Below are 23,443 nucleotides of genomic sequence, written 5' to 3'. Positions count from 1 at the left end.
CTTCTTGCTCCAGATGTAAGAACCTCCTTAGTTAAGTCTCTTTTCCCTCTATTATTTTTTGGGAGGCGGTGGGGAAGATTTTTTTCTTCTATGTCTTTCAGAGGGTTGATGGGAAACCACCAGGGTGTTCCTGATCCATTGTACTCTATTAATGAAGGCTTTTTTTTTTTGTGCTGAAGTTGATCCTGTTGGAACCTGAGGATGCCAACTGAATCAGTTCTTCATCCTATGTAACTGTCATTGTAAAGTGTTTACATATGACAGTTCTGGCTATAGGTAAATGGAAATTTTGTAAAATGGCTTTCTGCTTGAAAATATTGTTTTGGATTTGATGGGTGTGGGTGTTGCACCTGAAATTGTATCTCATGAAAAGAGGTGACCTAGGACAAATGCCAATCTCCATCTGCAATTTTGCATCTGGAGTGGCTGTTTCATTTCAGGTTGACTCTAGAAATTACCATCTCATTGTTCTGTGATGCCTTTAAGTGAACATCTTGGATGCTTGACCCCATTATGCAAATGCATCACAAACTTGCTGTTTTCGAAATCCAGTGTCCTGATTACACAGAGGTGATGATCAGAACAGTCTTGTTCCTTGTTACTTTCTCTGCTGTGTCCTGTTGGAAGAGTGATGTGGGGAATATGAGAAGAGAGTGTGGTTTACTTTGGACATCAATCTTCTTACTCTAGTGAAAAGTCTAAAATTGGAATCAACTCAGCACTTCCTGATTCTTGTGCTGTAAGTATGCTACCTTATCTGAGTCACCACGTTTGAGCACTGTTTTGCTTTAAAACTGAAAAGTTGTCATGAGGGCCTTCTGCTTTGCTAGATAGTTAAGTGTGGTAACTTTGGGTACTGACACTTTGTTTTACTCTAAAATGGAGAGCAGAGGAACGTGTTTATCAGCTTTCAAACATATTAGTTCTCTATTGTGGGAGGATGTGAATTGTTTACTTTAAATAATTTGAAGTTCTTCTTTTGTTTTCCTAAACTCTCTGTCCTTTATGTATCTCGTAAATAACACATCAAAATGAAGTTCTGCTGTGTTTCACTTGCCTTCATGGAAACTCATATTTATATGAAACTGGCCGTTACAGTCACAGGCCGTGAACTGTGACTGTTTTTAGGAGGCAAGGAGACAGTATTTATAGCAGATGCTGCAATGGAGCTGGGCCTCAGCAGCTCCGTGCATGCAGCTCTGGCTGCATGGTTTTCGCTGCGAGGTAGCAATGTGACTGAAAGGTGCACCTCGCCGTGTGTCTGTGTTGGCCTCACGGTATGGAAAAGTCTCCTGCCAGGAGACGGCTGCGGTGTCACGTGAAATGAGGGGATAATGCCGTTCTCTTATATGTATTTAGGCTAGTAAATATACATCGCGTTTGTATTATTTTGTGTCACAGTGCCAGTCGCAAAGGGCCAGCGTCCCGTTTCTTTATTGCTGATTCAAACAAATAATAGTTGCTGTTAGCAACTGAATGACAAAACAGGGTTTAGGAAGAATTATAAGGTTTCTATGGCTTCGAAGTTTTATTGGCAGAGTTAATAGCTCGCAGTGTTTCTTTGCCTCTCCTCCCACCATGTAATCATGAGGCTACAATCTATCCATTTCCGGCCACTTTTAAGGGGTATTAAAAATCATGATTCTGGTTTGCAACCAGAGTTTATTTAAGGAGAAGTAAAGGGGGGACAATGTTGTGTTCTCCATACTTTATAGGGTCACTTTGTTTCTCTCTCAATTTTCTCCAAAGTCTTCTGAGTCCATCCCGAGGTCAGGAGGCAAACTGGAAATAGATCAAGTTTTGGAGAAATGTTCCTGAGCATTTAAAAATAACTCGTTTTTCTCCTTATTTGCACATATTTTTCAGCTTTATATTTTAAATTCTTGGGGTTGTTGTCATCAAATAATACATGAAAGCGCAGCCTTTTCAAGCTGTGAGGCGTGGAATTTCCTGAAAAAAAAAAATGTTTCTCAGTAGTTTTGAGACGTCTATACTAAAGAGTAAATTTCTGTTGCAAAGGTTGAAACAAATATCATTGGTTTCACTGTCATATGCATTTCATTAAAAGTAGGTAATAACTTCTAGTACTTTGGTTAAGACTATTCTTCGGGCATTGTAAAATAAATGAACGCCATAGATGTTCTTCTCTTCGGATTTCAGGTTTCTTTCCAGGATTTCAGGGCTGGGTTTTGTTCGCTAAATAACTGTTGTAGCGTGCCAGTATATGTGGAACACAATTCTGTGCTGTTGACTGCTGTTGATCATACTGGGAGACATCACTGTGTTTCTGAACATAAATCCCATAAATATATTTTTGATAAAAATGACATGTTTTGAGAGCATAGAATCCATAATGTGGGTATTTATCGCTTCTATTTGACAGGAGGTATAGCTTATAATTTGAATGATACCATTGTAGCTTTTTCTGTTCTCTTCACACAGACATAATATAAAAACTTGAGCATCCATGCTCAGTGGAAGCATGAAATGCCTGTGGAAGGGCATGGCCACTTTTTACAGAGCTTGCTGTAACTGTGTGCTGTATAATTGCATCTCATACAGGCACAGTACAGCAGTAACAGGAAGGGCATCTGAGCCTGAGCAAACAGAAAGGGGAGCTTTGTTTCATACGCTCTGGAATAACTAGGTTGCTAAATTAATACCTACTTGTCTGACTGCTGACTCATATGAGCATTGCAGTCATAAAACTAATCCAAAAAGAGGTATTTCTGAAACATTTTCAGCAAGTCAGTGTGGCCTTACCATGCTGACTTTGCTTTCTATTTTTGTTGAATAGCATGTGGGAACAACAGGGAGCTAGAACAGGGAGGTCACTGAGCCATCCAGGAGATGCAGAGGCCCTGGGATCCCAGCCACAAAATGGGCAAATATTAAATATAATTCCTAGGTAAGTAATTTCCTCCCACACCACACTATTTTCTCCTATGAGAGCACACTAAGGATCTGATTATCTAAAACCATACAGATACATGCTGCTCTTAACCTGCAGCACAGTGATTATTCCTTTATTATGTAGACCTCTTAACTTTGGTTGTAGTGCAGAGCTTGAAGTTTCAAGTACAGCACTAAATAAGTTTCAGCCTTACATGGTCCTTTGGGAGATGGGTGTCCTTGCTACCTACGCTTGCTTGGCTGTTTGCTGCCAACCCACATTTTAGCGGGCTCAGTGAGCTCTTACAGCCTACTGGTGTGGCTGTCAGGGCAGGGAGGAGCAAGACAGGTGTTCGTTTCTGCTGTGATCCACTGTCCTTTAGCTTTGGCTTTAAACTTACCCTTAGAACTGACACCTTGTCCCAAGCGCACCTGATTTGTGCCTGGTGGAGAAGGAGCCCTCCCGGGCTGTCAGCGCTGAGATGGGCTGCACGCATCTGCGCCAGCTCTCCTGGAAGTGCATTCCTGAAAGCAGAAACCCTCAAGCGTGCCAGAATAATACAGTGCAGGGAAAGAAGTTTTACAATATGTTTCCATCTTGCAGAACGTTTTCTGCTTGTTGTCTTTGAAATCAAATGCTTCTACCATGACATAAACCAACAAGACAGTGCTTTTCTTTGAGCAGATGTTGAAATTACCATGGCTTACTTTCCTGAGAAGGAAACCTCTGTTTACTTCAAGTGGTACTGAGCATGATACAACTTAGATGTTGAGGGAAAGCTGTGTCCATGAAAGCAATAGCCTAATATCATAGGCACAGTGTGTAATGTCACCCTGGTGGGGCTGCCTTTGTATGGTTCCTTTGATCTTGTCTGCACTTTAGACGGGCCATGAATGTTGCATTTACAGTCATGGCCACATGAATGATCTGAAAGATGATGTGGTTGTCATGAGATTAAATTGCATACTGAGACTAGCAATTAATGAATTCTGGATGCATCGCTAGCAAATAACTTTATTTCTTTGAAAAATGCAGTTGAAAGTGTAGAGGAGGTGATATTTTGCCTCAGCAGCATGAATTTGGATAGTTGTCTTAATTGGAGATCACGAATTGTTGGGGAATCACAGTAGAAACTGTTGTAGCATGCCTCTATATAAACACAGGGCCTGGTTCTGTCTTGTTGAGAGTACTTTAGTGCCAATTAGATTATCTGCACCAAGACTGAGTTTGCTTTCTTTGATAAATAAAAAAGAATGTACTATTTCCAGGAAAGGTAGGTTTAAAAAGGTGCTTGGATATCTTGTTTACAGCATAATAAACAGAGGAAATAATTTCAGTTCATTTCACTCGCAGAAGTATTTTCCATGAATGAATATATTCTCTAGATTTTCAGACATTAGGTAATAGTACCTTTTCCTGTTTGTTTTGGGGGGAGAGGAGTTAAGGTGTAATTTACAGGGAGACGTCAGGTTTTACTGAAACTTTACTTCTTTATTTCTGGGAGTATAGTGAGCTTCATCTTACAATATTTCCTGAACTGTGTGTTGAATTTTTGTTTTAGTAAGAAAGTCGTAAAGAAAAGTGGGCAGAGGGCAATACTTGCCATTCATAGATAGCAGTCTTGCCATATCTGCTAGGAATAATAAGCAATTTAGCTTAAGATGTTGATAGTTGTTATCATGCTTAGGCATTTCCTGCTTTGAAGTAATGAATGAAAACACCTAGACGTTATTTTTTTGCTTGTTTGTTTGTTTAGTTGTTGTTGTTTAAAACAGTAAAAAGCCAACTATGATAGCCATACCATGATTTTTTTTTCTTAAGGACAAAGCATGCCCTTGTATTGTGCTAGCAAAGCAGGGGTGGCATACGAAGAGAAACAGACCTGACCTTCTGAATTGAGTTCTTCATATAGTTAGACATCTAGTTGAACGGTGATTGTGGCAGTCTTAATGTCTTGTCTCAATTTGGTTGTCATTACTTACCTTTCATTTTGAAAGAGGCAGTGGAAGAAAATTCCTGGAGTCTTTAAAGGAATCTTTGAAGAGAGTCTTGTTTGTTTGTTTGTTTGTTTGTTTCAGATTAACTTGATGTAATTCTCTGTGTAATTATGAAAGTCTTGAATGTACGAACAGCCTTCATTTAAAAGCTATTTAGCAAGTCTCTGAAAAACAATGAGAGGCTTCATTTTGTGCTTAATACACTATCACCTGTTTCGAATTTTTTATTATAGTTTTTGCCATGCTCATCATTACTCATTACAATGTCATCTTCCATGCAGCAGATGAACAAGCAACAACATATATATTTTTTTTAATTGAAGGGTACTCTTGGACTGAAAGTTTACTGAATTTTAATAGTAGTAGCATTTACTATAGAACAAGACAGTGAGAACTCAAATCATGTCCAGCTTCTTAATGTTGGGTTGCATTGCAGACAAAGTCTCATCAGCATGGGGAATATGCCAAAGATTTTCTCACAGCTGGTAATTTAGCATGCATGAGGATCTGAATTCTTCTGTTTTTCAGTCTCTAGGCAATCTGTGCAAATCTAAAAACTGAATGTAATGGATAACTGTAATAGCATAAATCCCTTGTGTAATGGTAGCTAAAGCAAACAAATTTTCAGCATAACCTGACTGTGTAGTAAATGTGGCTGTTGAACTGTGAACTGTAGTTGTGAGCCACTGAATACTTCGTTTTTCTGTAACAGTGTTCAGGAACAGCTAAATTAATTTAAGCTTCCTGAGTGGAAACAAAATCATGCTTAAATCGCATTAGCAGGAGCCTTCAATGGGAGTTCCTATTGCAAATGTCTATTGCAAATAGACATTTATCTTAAATTACTGTTTCAAAGAGAGATTTTTTAAATAGTATTTAGCTCTCTTGAATAGTGTCATACTGAGCAAGCATCAGTCTGAAAGATTGCGCCCACAGAGCAGATGCATCACGCACAGGAGCAGCGCTGACTTCTGACGCTCTTTCCCTGGTAGGCTGATCTGTAGGGACCACCTACAGGGAGAGAGGGTGTAATTCAATTTCCACACTCATTCAGCCCTGATGTCCATCAGGGTTGCCGGTTGTGAGGGCAGCTTTTATGACACAGATGCCTTTTTCAGTGGGATCTAAACTAAGGCAGCTAAGCTAATTTTGTCTATGTACCTTCTCTTGCTTTTAACGTGGCAATTCTACAGACAGGAAGTTTATGTAGAAAAGAGTATTTAAGCTCCACTGTAAATGTTTAAGCCTCTCTCTTCCACTTGGTAAACCTTTATTTCACAAGGAGCATATGCCAAAAGTACACTCATCCTTGTATAAAGTTGGAGGAACATAGACACTGTGTACATGCTTCCTGTAGCTCAGAAGCCAGGATTCCCACAGTTTACAAGTGGCTTGTGAACATCTAAGTCTGATTTAGCTAATTCTAATAAGGAATGATAGAAAAATAGGATAAAAAGATGCCATCTTGCCATTGCTGTACAAGCAAAAATATTGGAAATATGACTGTGTAAATGTGGCAGGATGGGCCCCACAGTATGTGTGTAAATTAAAAATAAAGTAAATTTTTCATGCAATGAATTATTATGATAATACATTACATTTTGGTTTTGTAGCTGACATGTAAATTGTAAACATTCCACCCAGGACCTTTCACAGTTCCTGTTTTCACTGTTTCCTCACAAAAATCTGGCTGCTTTCAGTTGCAAAAGCCAAGACTTAGCATTCGTTTCTTTGCATACATAGCCACAATCATTTTTATAAAGTATTTAGTGCTGATCGTCCGAAACCAACTTCCTAGATCAAGTTTTTGGGCATATCTCCTGTGACTAAAGTGTATGTCAGAAAATGTCTTTTTAATACAATACTTCTAACGTGCTTTCTTGGTTTAGATTCTATAGAAGCTTCTTGGTACTCTTGATGCTTTATAAAATATTTCTGTGATATGGCTTGCAAAATACTCCTGCTCCTTCACTGAATTTCATAGTTTTATGTGTGTAGGTTATAATTCTTTACTGCTCAGCACATATATTATTTTGAACCCTTTTTTCTTATATTAAATTGATTTGACCTGTATCGGTGTATATGATATCAATAAATAAGAATTGACACAGTGTGCATATGTCTTCAATAATAAATGTTGTGAACAAGGTGGTTAGGTGTATGTTATGCGTTAACTTCAATCTCTCTTAGATTTGAGCAAGGTTGTCGCCTGCAGCACTTTATGTTATGCTCTTTAATGCTTACATGTTTCAGCTTTGCTCTGAAAGTTTAAGGCTAAGCAAAGAACATAAAATGACAAAATAAATTTACATGATCATAGTATGTGTATGTTAAAACAATTACTCAGAGGTACTGTGTGCCCCACCCTACAATCCTTATGCAGATGAGTTTTATTGAAATCTATGGGAATTTTGTCTCAACAAGTACTGCTGCAAAATCAGGTTTGTTATGTCATAAACGTTTAATGTATAAATCTGATGCAAAACAGTTGCAGCTAAAATGCCATAGTTTCTAAAAAGTGCATGCGAGTCTCCTTTTACGCAGTAGATAGCCCATGTAGCATTGCGAAAAATAGTGACATTGACGTCCACTACCCAAACTTGTATCTCTCATAAAATTGACAGAAATCTCTCTCTGTCTCAGCGTTTTGGTTTTTATAATGTTGTTACTGTACAGTTCTCTTCAAAAGATTTTAGTCTTAAGTCAGTGCTGTCAGTTCAGTCAAATCTGTTCCATCAGCATTCATATGGTATTATGTTTTAAAGTTGGTATTACATTGTCTTGCTTGTTCTTGTAGGGCATATATGAGATGAATTTTTTTTCCCAATAATGGTATTTTTTCCCCAGTAGTGGCATATTATGTACACCAGTTGGAAAAGTAGTGCAAAACTATATCATCGCTTTACACCACGACTACCTGATTTGCCTTGAAAAGCAGTCTTACTGCAAGTTGTGATGAAGACAAAAATGGGCAAAAAGTGTACATAATATTTATCTGAGCGGTGACTTTGCTTCTCGTCCCGTTCATGTTATGATGAAATCTGTATTTTTAAAAGTGTTTCAGAGTAGTTTTGCAATATAGTTGTATAATTTGGGAAAATTGGCCTATAGGTATTCACAGTAGGATTTTTTTCACAGCAGCAGTGGATCAGGAACATGCAACTAGTTCAAATACATGGCCAAGCTCTTTTGTGCTAAAATAAAGTGTCTTTAGTATTTACGTAATATGTTTAACAAAGTGCATGGTTTATAATCTAATTATGAACTTTCATGTAATAAGTTAATATAGCTGGAAAATTAAAATAAAACTTAATGTAGAAAAATATAGATCCTTGATTTGAGGCTGTTGTTTCTATCCTTAACCTTCCTTCTGGGTTTGGTTGCAGGGTAGGTTTTTTGTTCGTTTTGTTGTTGTTGTTTTTTTTTTTTTAAAGTTTTCATTGAACAGTAATTCAGCTTGTGTCAAGCCTACTTCTATCTTTCTTTCATAATAAGGTACTTTGAGCACAGATTTGAGCACTGTTTCAAGTATAAATTTATTGAGGAGTACTGAAAATACTTTGCATGAGAAATAGAAGTATCTAGCTTTTCATTGTAATTGCATACTAATTGCATAAAATCCAACAATTTTTTATTCTGTTTATAGTTATTTAATGATTTATATATTTTCTATGTATTACACTTGGAAATGAAAATGTATCTTCGAGTCACAGAAAACTGTATTTGCAGAGTAACAGCAAAATACAGCTGGACTGATGAAATCCGTCTGTAGCTGCTGAGAGGAACCATGCAGTGCATGATTAGTCCACCTTGAATTGTGCATTACTGAACTTGGTTCAGTCACAAATAGCGACAAGTTGAAGAAGCGTAGCGTTTTCTGATTTCCAGGTTTGTTTTGCCGTCTCCCTTTGCGCAGACTGTACCATCGGAAGCAGTTAAACCCAGCTTAGGAGAATGGCACAGAAGTAGCGTGCAGATGAGTTTTGGAAATGCAGCAGGAATATTTCCTGAGGCTGGAGTGCCAGGAGGCACTTGGGGCCTGCGGCCTGTGCTGTGGTGTCTGGGGGTGCTTCTCCCCACCGCAGGCTGCCTTCGGGCGAGGGCCTCCTTCGGGAGGCGCACGGTCTAATTTTTCCTAATCAAGTGTCAAAAACAGAAAATGAGAAGCAAGGGAGAGTTTCAACTTCAGTTATATTGAAATACTGGAAAAAATATGGGGGCTTTGGAAAGTGGTGAAAGGGTGGAATGTGTAAAGTCTCTGTGGGAAGAAAATGTCATCCTATCAATGGATTTTTTTTTTGAAGCGTTTTCGTGCCTTCTGTTGAATTTCATAAAACAAGCATGCTTCTTTGTTCCTCTAAATTCCCTGCCAAAGCCTTCTCTTTTGATCAAGCAAAATATGTTTCAAAATCAGCATTGTTCATTTTCCGTTTTGTTTTTTAAACTCTCAACTTGAAATCCAGTCAGCTTCAGAATACTAGTTAAAAATATGTAAGGTCTCCCCCTACTTTGTCACTCTGTTAGTTTTTGTGGTTTTATAATCCAGTTTCCTGCGGAGGGTTTTTAGATTTTTTTTTCTCTCCCCTGTTGCTGCGTGAGTAATTTAAAAAACAAAACAAAACAAAAAACATTGGAGAAACTGACTGTTCAGAGGAAACAGTAGGATGTCAGACATTAAGTAAACATTCCAAAAATAAAGGAAAATCCAATGACAAGGAATTGGAAAAAATGTGTATCTAAGTAAAAAAGAAAAAGAAGGATGCTTCTGTAATAGAGCTCACATTTTTCTATTAAGGATAACCTGCAACCTATTTTTAAAAAATAGACAGTAGTATTTGATTTACTGCACTAAACAGTAGCAGGTATAAGTGGAAAGGGGGAGAGGCATTCAAGAAATAATTGGCTAAAAGCCAGCAGTATATTTTCCCATGATTTTGAGGTCTCAGCAGCCAGACCTGACAGCTTTCCGTTCTGTCTTTTGCAGTTTTACAAATCCAGAATCTAGATTAAACTAATCCCTCTTGCTGTTTGCCCCCACAATTTAGAACTGTGCTATGATATATCATGCATATCTGCATCATCACAGTGCTGCTGGCCTATACAGAGAGCACATGCTGCTGGAATTGGAAACCTGAATGGGGGGGGGGGGGGGGAGACAGACAGACACGGAAGGGGGTATTGTATATGTTGGGGGGCCCTTATTTTGGTTTCCGTATTATATGCAGCAAATGTTGTCCTTTGCAAGGTTGCTAAGTAAGTCATTAACGTTCTGGATTCAGGCAAACTGTAATTACGTTGGTGATACAAATTTAGCTATGCAAATGCTGAGAAAGCCATTCACGACTGTGTTTTTTTTGTTGTTGTTTGTTTGTTTTCCCTGCTTTACTTTTCAAATCTATGGTGGGGAGCTCAGTTCAAATTGTACAGCCAAGAATCCCATGGGGACTGAAAAAAAAAACACATTTTCCAGAGAAAAATAGTCCTCTTCACTCTATAGAACTCAGGCAAAAAATATACATGCTATTATATCGCAGCAAGTCTTTGTAATCACTTTCCTGTTCTTTCTCTTGAGACACATCTCAAAAAGGTGTGGATCCCTGTTGTTTCACTCCATGCAGATATATTCAAAACTAGTCAGCATTGTGACACATTTGGACAGACTATTTTTTGACAATGAAGGTTAGTATGGAAGGATAATGCATAATGAATGGAAAGGCAGCTCATGTACACGGGCTATGTTAATGATAAGGACCTGTTTGAATGCCCTTGCTTTATTTGTGTGCTCCAGGCAGAACCCTATAAACTGAGATTGTTGTTGTGAAATCATACAGACCAGCACTTACGATTTTACTGTAAGCATACTAATTATATAGTATTCCTGATAAACAGGAACTACGGTTCCAGTTTACACAGACTGTTACTTTTTACTTCTATTATTTTCATTTATATTAAAATCGCACACAAAATAAGGTGCAGTTGTCCTGAAGATTAAGAAATACGTGCTGCCCTCGGCAAGTATCAGTGTACCTATATAATATTTCAGCTATTAAAGAAAAAGGATATGTTCATTTCTTATATTTCCTTAAAGTCAGTGTACTGGCACTTAAGATTAATAGAGTTCTTATTCACGAGAGTAGACACTCATCTTACTGCAGAAAGCAGTAGGATAACATTTCTTGTTCTGTTTTTGTCTTTTATAAATTCATGTACGTTTAGGGGCAGATGAAAAAGGGCTTTACTTTTATGTTACTACTGCCTGTGGAATTGTAAGATTAGTCAAAACTGGTTTCATGTCGTTTAAATGCCAAAACTTAAATTTAATTTCTAATTACTGTGATTATTAGATGACAGAGAATGCTCCCAGAAGAGCATTGAATAAAAAGCAATACAGTATGGAAAAGGAGGAGGGAAAGAGGTGGAATATGATCACCAAAAGCAATATGTAATTGCAAGGGTGGAGCATGTCCAAGACTGGTTTGTGATTGGATTTAGACTAAGAAGAAGAGCTTGTGTATTTAGTCTGAAGAGAAGACAAATATTATAGAGGCACCACAGTAAAGGTATAGTCAGGTTAAAGGACTCTGTGCTCTGGCCAACTGATTGGAACTGAAATTGCATTTTCAGTAAGTATAACCTTGTATTTCAGCTTTTTCACAATAGCACCGCATTTCTTTTGTCATGTGCCTTAACAGTTCTTGGAGTAATTCAGCTGTTGCTGGTTATGGCACTTGTTTTGAATCTTGGTGAGCTTCCTTTCATATCACCTTCTTGCCTCTGTTGCCCATTTGCATTTAGCAGTGTTTAAGAACTTAGATTTATCACTAATCACTTGCTTTAGTGGTGTTTATGTAAGGATATTGCTGCCTGTTGCAGGGTTCGATCGTAATACTAGAACAGCAACACTCAGCTGAGACTGTTTTACCTGCTAGTGCCAAACTGGGAGTTTGCAGCACGGTTAATATCTATTCTGTCACTTTCGAGGTAAATGAAATACAGGCAACTTCTTCAGGAATAGTTTACAAGTATGTATATGCATGTATATATGTGTGTGTGTATATATATACACACCCATGTTATCAGCTTCCTATGTCTGTTCAGATGTTTTTTCAAGATTTTTTTTTGGTTTTTTTTTTGGTGATGAGATCTACGGCTAAGTTTAACATGTTTTTCCTTCTTTAAAGTGAATCTTTCAGCTTCTTGGGAATTTAGACAAAGAAAACTGGCAAAATTAAGACATATACTGATTCATAGCTAAGCTGATTGTGTGCAGGATTTCGCCCTCCTAGCAGCCTGTGGTGAAATAACTGTGAGATTGCCAGAAAAAGAGAAGAGAAGCAGATCTCAGTGTACACTGCCTGGTTTGCTTGGGCAATTATAATGTGTACATTACGATTGTGATGTCCTTAATTTCCAGAGGTGTGGGGTGCTTTTGGCTCACAGCTTTCTAAGGCTTGTGGGTATAAATACATCCGAAAGTCAGTGCTGCGGCAGCTGCCCAGGCTGAATTTGGTGGTCTGCAGAAATGGCTTTAAAGCCTGGCATATTGTTGTAGTGAACACATTTGTGTTTAAAAACTGGTGGGGTGGGGGGCTTAGGGCGTAGTAATAAAGGAGTATTAAATTTCCAAAAATATATTGTGTTTATTTCAGTATGGAAAACTGAATGGTCTCTGAAAGTTTTACGAAAATTAGTGAGTTCATTAGATTTTACGGAGGGTAAACAGTATTTAAAAGGAATTACTCTGTCGATCTATGTAATATATTATAATATAATATAGACTCCTAGTATTCTGAGCCTCTTCAAAAAAAAAAAAGTGAATGTATTGCTGCTGTAAAATTCTAAAGCATGACTTTGCTATTTGTTTGTTAAATCCCATAATGTCCTTTCAAAAGTGACATATAAGAGGGCCTGATCCTGTAGACTTCTTCGCATGTGTATGCTGCTGTTTTTTTCAATGGAGGTTCTTGTGCACGCAAAGTTAATTACACATACGTGTTTGCAGGGCTGTGCCCATAAGCTGCCTTTGTCTTGTGTTTTTTTGGGGGTAGGTGATTATGTGGATGGGATTTTGAAAGAGACTCCAGGGGACTACTTATAAACATGGGGGGAAGAAACGTAAATCTCTACTGTCTGCCTTAAAAGAAACAAAAAAGTGATATACTTTGAGAAACATTTCTTATATGTTATTTAAGATGGAGCTGTGAAGGGTTAAATTTGCCAGTGGAAAAATGTAGTCAAAGTAGCCAAAGTTATTAGGTGTTTGTTGCCATAGATGTCCTAATTTCATTGATTAACATGATTAGTCTAGTTGCTTTTGCAAATCTATCAATTTTTCAGTTTTCTTTTCTAAAAGGTAGGAATTCAGTTATAGATACTTGTCTTAAATCAATAAACTGTCATGGACACTTTATTTGCAATATTAATAGTGGAAGTAATCTCTTTTAAATCTCTTATAGGCTGAGAACTTTAATGCCAAATTTTTTGCTCAAGGCAATTTTTATAATTAAGTTATGAACAGCTGAGGATTTAAGTTTGTAAGGGAAACTTCGGGTCTGTTTCAGCCAAATCAGCATATACATATCTGAAAAGAGACTTCAAGCTTGATTTTGCTAGCTGGAGAGAGATGATGGAGCGGGCACTTGCCTTTGCTTAACAGCAAGATATGTACTGAGTAGATACTTTCTTTGAAATGTGTATTAGGTTGCATTTCAGTGTCCAGAAACATCCATAACTTAAATTAGGTTTAAGTGAACGTGTTACTAAGCAATTTCTTAAATTAAACGTGGGATTACATTGTTTAAACAAATAACTTCATTCTGTCAGCATTTTAGGTGCTCCCTAAAGCCAACGGTTCAGTCAACTATTTCCATTAGTAGATAAGATTATGAATTACTGTTGAAGCACTGTACTTAACTGAGTGGTTATTCAGCCATTAGTTTATAAATAATGCCCAGCCACTGCACCAGCAACCCACTGCTCCCTGGTATTATCTGTTTATTTTGACTGTTTTCATGTTAGTACACAAGTCCAGTGATGAAGTGCCAGCCTTGCACTCCTTACACAACTAAATATTCCACTGAAGTCATGGGTGTTTTCCTTGCGATAGGAGTATGGAATGATGCCATAGGTCAGCGAATTTTCCATATACCCTTCCTTGAGATCAATATTTTTTCCCCCCTCCCTCCTCTGCTGAAGAAGTTAAACAGCATGCAGCCTTACCGATACACAAATAACTAAAAGCTGTTTTGTGGAGAGTGGGTCCCTGCACGACTGATTGCAGTGATTTGCTCAACACCTGCTTGTCAGGAAGTCGGGCTGTCCCCCAGAACAGCTTGTCCAGGTCTGCATGAAATAGCCCGAGCTTTGTGGAGCAGAAGCTGTCCGGAAGGGAATCCAGGGGAGCCCTGTGCTTTGCACCTGCTAGATTGTTTTGTGGTGTGCGAAATAGTATGGAAATGGGTGGCAATAAATTGAATCATTTCTCCGCACATTCGTGGAATAAAACAAGTAACTTCAGAGCGGGACTTTTTGGTCCTGTTTTCTGCAACATCTGTTTTGCCCTTTGCTTCCCCCGTCATTTGTAAAGCACCAGCAATTTTAAAATATCTTTAAAAACGAATGGGGGAAGTAAACGGTTGATGGAAAGTACTGGAGAAAGTATGCAGTCTGTTTGAAAATGGAGAACCTAGAACACTGCATCATTTCAACAAGACTTGTCCATGTGCCTGCATCTGGAAATGAAACTGGATTTTATTGATGGAACTTGGATTTTATATAAATATGTTAAATGACTCCAGGTATTCTGGAACATAACACGTACCCCTAATGGAGGGGGGTTATGAAATGAAGGGTTTTTAAGCAGCTCACTGAATCCTTCTTAAAGGTAAATAACTATTAAAAAAACAAACACAACAAACCAACTTGTTATTAAAAAGAGAGATTTGAAGACATGTTTGAATTTTCACTTGAGAACATTTGTTTACTTACGTGCATATACCAATATTAAAAATAAGCATTATAAATTATATGTATCCCCATTTTACCTATTTTATAAGGAAATTAATGTATTTTAGGCCTCTAATTTTACCCCAGCTGTGAGGGTGAATTTATAAGGCAATTGGTGCCTTAAATGTCTGTATTTTTTTAATTTACCTTCATCAGCTTTGTAGTTGCGTAATATGTTCTAAAATACCTTTTTCCTTTTTGAAGTACTTTTCTATTTCTCTCACTTGTGTTGCCAAAAAAGCAGCACACATTTCTATAATCACGAGAAAATACTTTTTATTTTTCAAGAGAGCTCTTAAGAAGTTTGTTCTGTTGAATTGAACAGAATTGTTCTCGCATGAAGCTGCAGTTATGAGACAAGAAACAAATCCATTAGATGGATCTAAAAGTAATTATTAATGTTATACCTCTATGTGGAAGTACTGGTCAGTACACATGATAAAATAATTCTTACTTTTTTATGCGCCGTTCTTGGCATTGCAGAAAGTCGCATCTGAGAAACATGAGCTGAATTTAGCACTTTTACCTTTTCTCTTATCACATTTTATCTGGTAATTACTTCTGAAAACGTTAAAATTTCAACTATTAGGGTGTTTGTTTACTCTTTTTTTTAAGAAATCCTGCTCCTACACACACTAATGGTGTGCAAATCACTTGTCAAGCCACTCAGTTTCTTGCACTCCTTCAAGCCAGCAATATGTAAATCAGATTGCAGTTTGGAAAAGTTCGTTTCCAGCAACTTTCAGCTTGGATTTATTTTTATAGTAAGTTTTAATGCTCCTATATAGGATTTAGAAACAGAAAATCTGGCAGCTGGATCCTTGCTAATAACTATAGAATCTTTTTAAATAGCACTGGGCATAATAAGGATGTCGTGCAACACTCATCCACTTGTCCTCAGATCTTTTAAAGGGCTTTTTTTTTTTCAATTGTAATTGTCTTTCACAACAGTTTTAAATAAAATCTCATCCATATTTTTCAAATCAGGAATAAAAAGTAATGGGATATGCTTGTTCTGTTCCATACCACACTCATTGCCGTAGGATCTGAGTAGCTTCCACAAGTGCATTAAGCAATGAACTAACATCTGTCATGTGGTGTTTATTGTCTCATCCTCTCCCCCTGGAGAGAGCTGTGTGCAGTGGAGTGTTTTTGCTTCGGAAAACGTTTCTTGCAAAGGAGAAAGGGTTACTTTTTTTTTTCTTTTTTAAGTGTATGCTGCTATGTAATTTGTACTAGAGCAGGCAGAACTGAAAAGCTTGCTATGCGGCTGGAGTGGGAAGTGCTGGTGGTTGTGAGCAGCAGGTAGTTTAGATCACCCCATTTAAAAGCTCAGTCTCTCCCCTTCAAGAAGTCTGTGGGGCTTGCATGAAGAGTTGCAGGATGGAGGCTGCTGCCTGTGATTCTTGGTTGGCAGTCAGAGGTGGCCTCCTCAGGATCACGGGCACAGGCTGCAGTAGCTGGGTGAGAGCAGTTCTGGGGGAAAACAATGCAGAAACAGGAGGCTGGTATGATGGGCACATGACAACCTGTGCTGCTGCAGAGATGTCCATGCCCAGCCATTGCTGAAGTGCCAAAGGCTTATTTTCGAGATACTGAAGTGACTGGGATGAGAAGCAGCAGCGGTTATGGAACTCAATCAGTTCCAGCCATGGTGAACAAGTTCTCACAGACAACTGGAGATTTTAAGTCATGGGCATTGTGAGAGCTTGGTTTAAAAAAAAAAAAAAAAAAAAAGAATCCAAGAGGACTGTGGTAGTGGATCAGTATCTCTCCATCTTTGGTCAAAGGAGACTGTATAATGAATTCAGACTCTGCATGAGTCTCCGATAAAACCCCAACATCAGCTGCATGGACTTGGGTTTAGATCTCACCTGTTTCAGTTACATTGATTTTAAAGTCTTCTGTGATTAAACCTTGTTTGGAGGTATGTATGTTTCTGAGAATTGAACCCACTTAATCAGGTTGGTTAGCAAATAAAAATAAATAAGTGAATAAAAACACTAAGAATCAAAGAGACATGATGTGTTGGACAGACTATTGTAAGGATGTATAGGCTTTGTTGGACGCAGAAGGCATCAGAGCCAGATTTCAGGTCAGAAGAAAATACTGCTAGCTGAGGCCTGGAAATGCAATTGATCTACAAATGTTAAAACGCAACTGACATAATTATGCATGAAACCACTCATCACCTGTTGTTCTGAAATAAGAAAAGGATGGAAAAGTGTTTGTTCTTGTGAATTCTAGGAGTAAAGGGTCAAGTGATGAAAGTGCAGTTTCCCATCTGTTCTTTCATACATTCCTCCAGGAAGACTTGTGACGTTATTAGTGCTTTATGATGAACCTCTTACGATGACAGCCCTACGTGGCAAAGCAGTCACATATGCTACAGCCATGAGATATGATTTTCTTCGTCATCAGCCCTATCAATGAAAGGTGGTTAGAGAAGGAAGAAAGTGCATTCAGTTTTCTCTCTTCTTCAGGTTCTTTCTCAAATGATGCTTATAGTTTGTGGCAGATACAGCACCTTTGTGCTTGGCTTGTCAGGAAGGAACATGTTCTGGTTAACAAGTCTTGGTCCCCACAAGACCTGGCCAGACAGAAAGAGGGTGTGGAAACTCAAGTGAACGCCTGCGATCCATGAAGAGCACAATCCTAGATGAGTTCTGGGCATTGACCGGATCGTGTGTACTAGGCATAGGTAGAACAAATTTCTCTTCCAGAAATTTCCATGTATGTGCCAATTTCTCAAGGGAAAAAATAAAAATAAAAATACTACTTTAAGCTAGCCCTGGCTCAGTTCTGTTGTAAGAATATTGTATTGAAGAATTAGCTTAACTGGCACAGGGTACTTCCTAGTGATAGACTTTGGCACTTCCAGTGCTGGGTGCTGAGGTTACTCAGACAGTAATTTGCATCTTGAACAAAGCTTAGAAAAATTACTTGATTTTTCTTTTAGCAATCTTTTTGTTTTTTTCTTTTTGTCTCTCTTTGTCCCTCTTTTTATGTAATACATACTGAGGGTTTGTATATAGAGTCAAAAAAAAAGGAACTCTGCAAGTGCTCTCAGTGATGGTTGCAGCAAGCATGCTGTGATAATGTTACTCCAATTTTTCATTCTGCAGACTGTCTGGCTTTGGTTTTTGGTGTCTCTTGCAGTCTGTGTAGATGCCTTTTTTTTTTCCCCGGCATCTCAGAGGGAATTCACTGGCCTGTTTGTTCTCAGAGGATCTAAGTGATGGTCATTCAAGGTGAGATGGTTTATACTGACTTTGAACTCAACATCAGCTGCATAGTTAGGAGTGGCTGAGACCTGGAGTGTTTTCAGTGGACTTATTCATAAGGAGGCAAGTTTTTCTAATTCCACATCGACATCTATACAATTCATATAAGAAATCTTTCCACCAATTGCTAACTAAGACTTGATGGTCCTCTATATGAATCTTTTTAATTGTAGTAGTCTGAGTGTCTGGAAAATAAAATCAGAGTTCTCTTCGGCTTTGTTTTTTGCAGTTAGATGAAGTCTTTGCTGAACCTGACCTGCCTCTGTTGGGTTTGCTGTTTGATGGGAGGGTGGTCTTGGTGCCAGCTGTTTTCACGTGCTCTGAGAGTGGGTAACCACAGGGCTGATACTCTTAATTACCTCGTCAGGTGCTGGGCGCTGCCTCTTCTGAGGTCTAGGGGTAGCTGAAGATCATACTGCTGCCAGATTCAACACCCGTTTGTGTCAGAGCTACGCTGTCTGCTCACAGTTTGTGTAAGTTGTGGTCCCATGGAGTGTATGATTTCAGAGCTGGAATCTGACTTCCTGCATCTACTTCTCTTTTGCCATGTCCAGTTCATCAGAAGCCAGGAGCAGCATGCGCGGAAAGCAAGGTAGCGAGTGGCAGAGATGATGATCTGCATAGAATAGACAATGTGTTGCCTATTATGCTTAAAAGGGAATTATTATGCTCAGGGGTAAAGTTATGGTGAAACATTGCTTCGAGAAAACTAGAGCTGAGGAAAAGCACTGTGCAACCTGACTGAACCTGCAGTGGAAGCCACCTGGTTTTCATTTTGCTGGCTCAGCACTATGTTAGATCATAAAGGTTTAATCATTTTTGACGTTTCAGTGCATTTATATTAGATTGCAGATGTTGAATTTCTTCATAAGTGGATCTTCTCTCCATTAAGTAAATTATGGGAAAATATTTTGTACTTTAGCTTAAGAAAAAAAAGTTTGTGGAGTGGTAGCAATGGCTGGCCTTTTAAAACCATTGCTGGTAACATGTAGCCAGGTTATCAGACACAGAACATAAAACAGTTTAAAATATTCATTTATGCTGATGATTCCTCTATTGAGAGTTAGCTTAAACTATTGATAAAAACGAAATCCTTTTATTCTTATCTCAGAATATTGTAACACATATACCCACAGTTTCCCTGCCTGCTTTGGCTTTAATGCTTCCCTACAAATATTTTTCATTTGTTTAGAAAATCAAATGTTACATTTCGTGCGTAAGTACCAAACAGGTGGGTGGGAATAGCACGGTAAGGTCTGTACAATAGGTTGTAAGATGTCAAAATCTCATGTAAAGTGTCACAGGACAAAAAGAGTTATGAGTATAACAAACTGTAAGCATGTGAGAGGTCCCAAGAGCCTTTTCAAATTGGGTATCCATAACATTTAGGGAAGTACAGCACTGGTTATGCAAACATTACTTGATAAGTGAATGCTAATGTAGGACAGATTTTTGAGAAGGGTGTTTCAAAGAAGCAGCCACATTTGTAAAGTGTTTTTCTATCAACTCCTCTTTCAAAAATGCTGAATGAATTGCTTAGAATAAGCTTCCCAAGTTCTGTTGCTTTGTGGACACATTAGTGTTCTATATCAGTTCAAGTTGTAATTAAAATCTAGCATGCACAAAAACTTATTGAATCCTCCAGAAGCCCACCCTAAATTGTAGCAGTGTCATGTGGGATAACATTTTTGTCGTTTTATTCAAAAGGGAGCATTTAAAAGTCAATGAACATCAAGTCATTTGACTTGTGCGCGTGTGTAAGCTTCTGCTGATCTTTGGGATTTGTGTCCTTCATCCAGCAATGCTTTCATAACGTGTGACCAGAAAATCAAAGCTGTATGTTTGAGTAGGTACTGGCCTTACTTGTCACAGGGATGATCCTCCTCCAAAATCAAGAAATCCTTACTGTTGATGTTACAAAGAGGAAAATAACTGGGAAACTAAATGTAAGTGCGGGTTTTTAATTAAATTACTCTCGGTTTTGTTTTTATGTCCAAGTAGCACGAAGCAAGAGATACCAGACCTCCTAAATGTCCCAGAATCAGTATTTTTGAAGCAAACTTCATAGGAGTTTCTATTGCGTGATTTAAACAAACAAAAACACTAAAATTCCTGTTTAGTCTTTTTTTTTTAATAGTTGTTGAAAAATGATTTGCCAAGCATGATAAGAGTACTCTGAGCAGAGGCTGAAAAGATTTGCGCACAGTGGGAACGCGTTTCAGAGAGCTGTGGCTCTGAAGTAGAAGATAATGTGTTACAGGCAGATACTTGTTTTGTTTTTAAATTTAGTGAGGTCTAGTTATCTTTGTAAACGTTCGAAGGGGAGCTGATTTTTCAGCAAGAGGGAAGTCATAAACAGACTGACCTAAATAAAGTTAAGCAGAACAGTCTGCTTCACTATGCACTTCAAAATTTTTGTCAGCCTTCGGAATACATGGGTTTTATTTTGCGATCCAGTTCAAAGCATTTTTTTGTCAGCTGCAGATTACTTCTTTTTTTTCTCTGAGTATTAATCGAACTGTAGACGAGTTCTTTCGGACTTAGAATCTCTCAAGCACAGTGCATCGCACTTTGCTAGTTAACAGCTGTTAGTGTCGATGTTTTTACTGAATTCATATGTTACTTGATATGAGTACGTTTTAGCCCCTGTGGGGGGGGGGCAGGGGGAGCCTTGCTTTCATTTACGAGAAGTCGTCATGCACATGAAAACAGCATCTTAAGAATATCGTTTGAGGTAAATAATGACAGAGTCCGTCTAAAAATGTTGAGTAAATAATGTTTTCTTGAATTTTCAAGCTGACAATCTTCTGGATGTTTTAAGGAAAGGGGGGATTTATTTTACAAAGGTTTTTTGTTTAATTGCAGCCTGGAGAAAACAGCCCTCGAGGCAAGTTGTCTATGCGGAGAGTTTATAAAGCGAGATTCGTTCAGGGACTCGTTTGATCCGTTCAGAATATGGGCACAGAGATGGCGTGGCCCTATAAATCCTGTCTGCTGGACTAGTAGCAGTGCTTTCTTATCTGCAATTAATGAGGAAATTCTGTCTGAAGGGAGCCATTCACTATTGAATACTGGGGTGGGGTTTCGCCCTTTCTTTCTTAAGAGAGGGGTGGGAAGGAATTCAGTTTGACCTTGGAAAATCTCGTGAAAATGTAAATGAAAAGATATCTTATGTTTTAGGGGACTACCTTCTCCCAGAGAAATACTACAGAAATCTGTTGTGTCATAGAAACTTCAAACTTTTTCTGTATGATTTTCAAAGGTCAAATAGCATTAATTCTGTTTTGGGACTCGTTTGCATTGTATTTCAGCCAGCATTTTCCAGTATACAGTAGTGACATTTTTCTTTTTTTTCTTTTTTCTTTTTTTTTTTTTAACTTTCCCCCCTGTTTTTGCTCAGTATAAACAGTTCCTTGCTGTGGTTACACAGACAAATATAGCAGAGAACCCTTTTCTGGGAGAAGAGTCTCCCCATGCATTTCTTAACCATTTTTGGGAAGAATTGATCTATCTGTGCATGTGAGAGAGGGAGGCAGTAGCTGTAAATTGAAGTGACATCATATATATTACTCCCATTGATCCGCTTTTAGACTAGAGTCAGGATAAAAGGAAATGGCATCAGGGAGGAAGTATGCTCATTTAGGCACAGATCCCAGTGTGATAATGGAGTAATAATAGAAATCACGCCACTGTCAATTGGTTGCTGCATTAGTCCCAGGCACATTTCCCCTCCGAGGAGGCTTTCAATGACTTCATTCAAGTGCAGGCTGGAGCAAATGGGATATTCAGCATACCAGCTGTACTACTTTAGTGATTTGTGTCCTGGCTAAAGGGTGCCGTGCGAGCGCTGGTGCTGCGGAAGCTCAAGTAGATGTATCTGTGTCACATTTCATGGCTGTGAAAGGTCAGTAGTCAAATGTTTCAGTGGCATTTTTCTAGTATAAAGGGTGAATCTGGCATTTATTGCATTTGTTAATGTAGGATTGATAAATACGCTCCTTCGTGTGGGTGGTCTTCTTGGATGCGAGGACGACGACCTCTGCGGCTGCAGTGCCAGGTCTTTGAAGAGATGAGATTTGTTTTCTTTGTGCTTTTTACACGTTAGGGATAGTATTCAGAAAACTCACAGTTTTGTTCCAAGGTTATCTGTAGAAACTTTCAAAACTATCTTGAGTTTTTGTTTTAAGAAAGCGTAATGGTTTAAGTGTCTTGTATGCTGGTATGAATAAAATACGAAGTATGCTTTTTCTTAGTTCCTGGATATTTAGTATACGTTGAATCTCAGCCCCAGAAAGCTGCTTCAATAATAGCCTCAGTTATATTTTCAATTTGATAACATTTACATTAATTCTTTCATCTTACCTTTTTCAAATACTAGTTTTAATACTCCATGTAATTTTCAGTTTGAGTTAGAGGTAAGAGCCTAATTATTCAAACTTTAAAACCACCACATCAGGTAATGCAAGGGAAGCAGGGGACAGACGGCAATTTAGTGGAAAGACAAAGTAAACTCCTTCAAAAGGCTGAGTAGTTGCAGGAAAGGTTTAAGGGCAAGGTAAAGTATGCAGTGTTGGGATACAGCTTTATAGTGAGGATGATGTTTAATTATATGGAACATGACAGAAAACTTCTGGTGTGCTTGATCACAACATGCTAATTTATTCCCTCTTTGTAGCGTCGGTACTCTCAGCTGGGGGAGGGGAAACCCTGGGAAAGTAATATGATTTCCATGCGGCAGGCGTAGTTTGGGACTAGAGCTATCTACTTTACAATATAAACAGATGGTATTGCAGCAATCATAGCCGTCATAAATACTATCCCGTAATATTTGCCACATTTCCTGGTAGAAGTGATTTACTTTAAGAATCACGTCACATTTGGGCATTTCGATTGAGTATATTCCCATGCAGTTCAGAGAGAATTTTTATTTTTTTTTTAACAGGAAGACTGAAATGTGTTTGGGGTGTTATGGTTTATTTCAGAATGTTTTCATCAAGGAGAGAAATATTGACACAGTGTTTATCCTGCTGTATTTTGCTGTGTCTGCGTTGTGTGATTTTTATGCACGTTAGCTATTCAAGGTGTGATCGCAGAATATGAGTTGTCATAAATGAAAACAGGTTCACAATACCTAAAGCAAATTGACTTTTAGTTTTCTCTAGCATTTATGTTTTGGTAGCGCTTAACAGCAAGGGCCTCTTTGTATTAAAAATAAGACAAACAAATGGAAAATGGACAGCATGCACCCCAAACAACTTTCATAG

The 23,443-nt window shown here is 38.3% G+C and overlaps 1 protein-coding gene across 11 annotated transcripts in view; it reads left to right on the top strand.

Annotated features, from left to right (window-relative positions):
• Positions 1 to 23,443, top strand: part of AOPEP (aminopeptidase O (putative)) — a 200,085-nt gene that overhangs the window by 149,614 nt on the left and 27,028 nt on the right. Inside the window, exons 14-15 of one of the 11 annotated variants that reach the window (XR_007169591.2) lie at positions 18,547 to 18,652; positions 18,734 to 18,771. The exons of 8 other annotated variants lie outside the window; for them this stretch is intronic. The gene's annotated coding sequence lies outside the window, so the exon portion shown is untranslated. Of the gene's footprint in view, positions 1 to 2,797; positions 2,909 to 18,546; positions 18,653 to 18,733; positions 18,772 to 23,443 lie in introns of all 11 variants that reach the window. 2 more of the 11 variants (XR_007169589.2, XR_007169593.2) reach the window with 2 other exon arrangements.

Source organism: Anser cygnoides, chromosome Z (assembly GCF_040182565.1).
Source record: "Anser cygnoides isolate HZ-2024a breed goose chromosome Z, Taihu_goose_T2T_genome, whole genome shotgun sequence".
Taxonomy (NCBI): Eukaryota; Metazoa; Chordata; class Aves; order Anseriformes; family Anatidae; genus Anser; species Anser cygnoides.
Note: the sequence above shows the minus strand (reverse complement) of the source record. Positions and strands in the feature narration are given on the sequence as shown.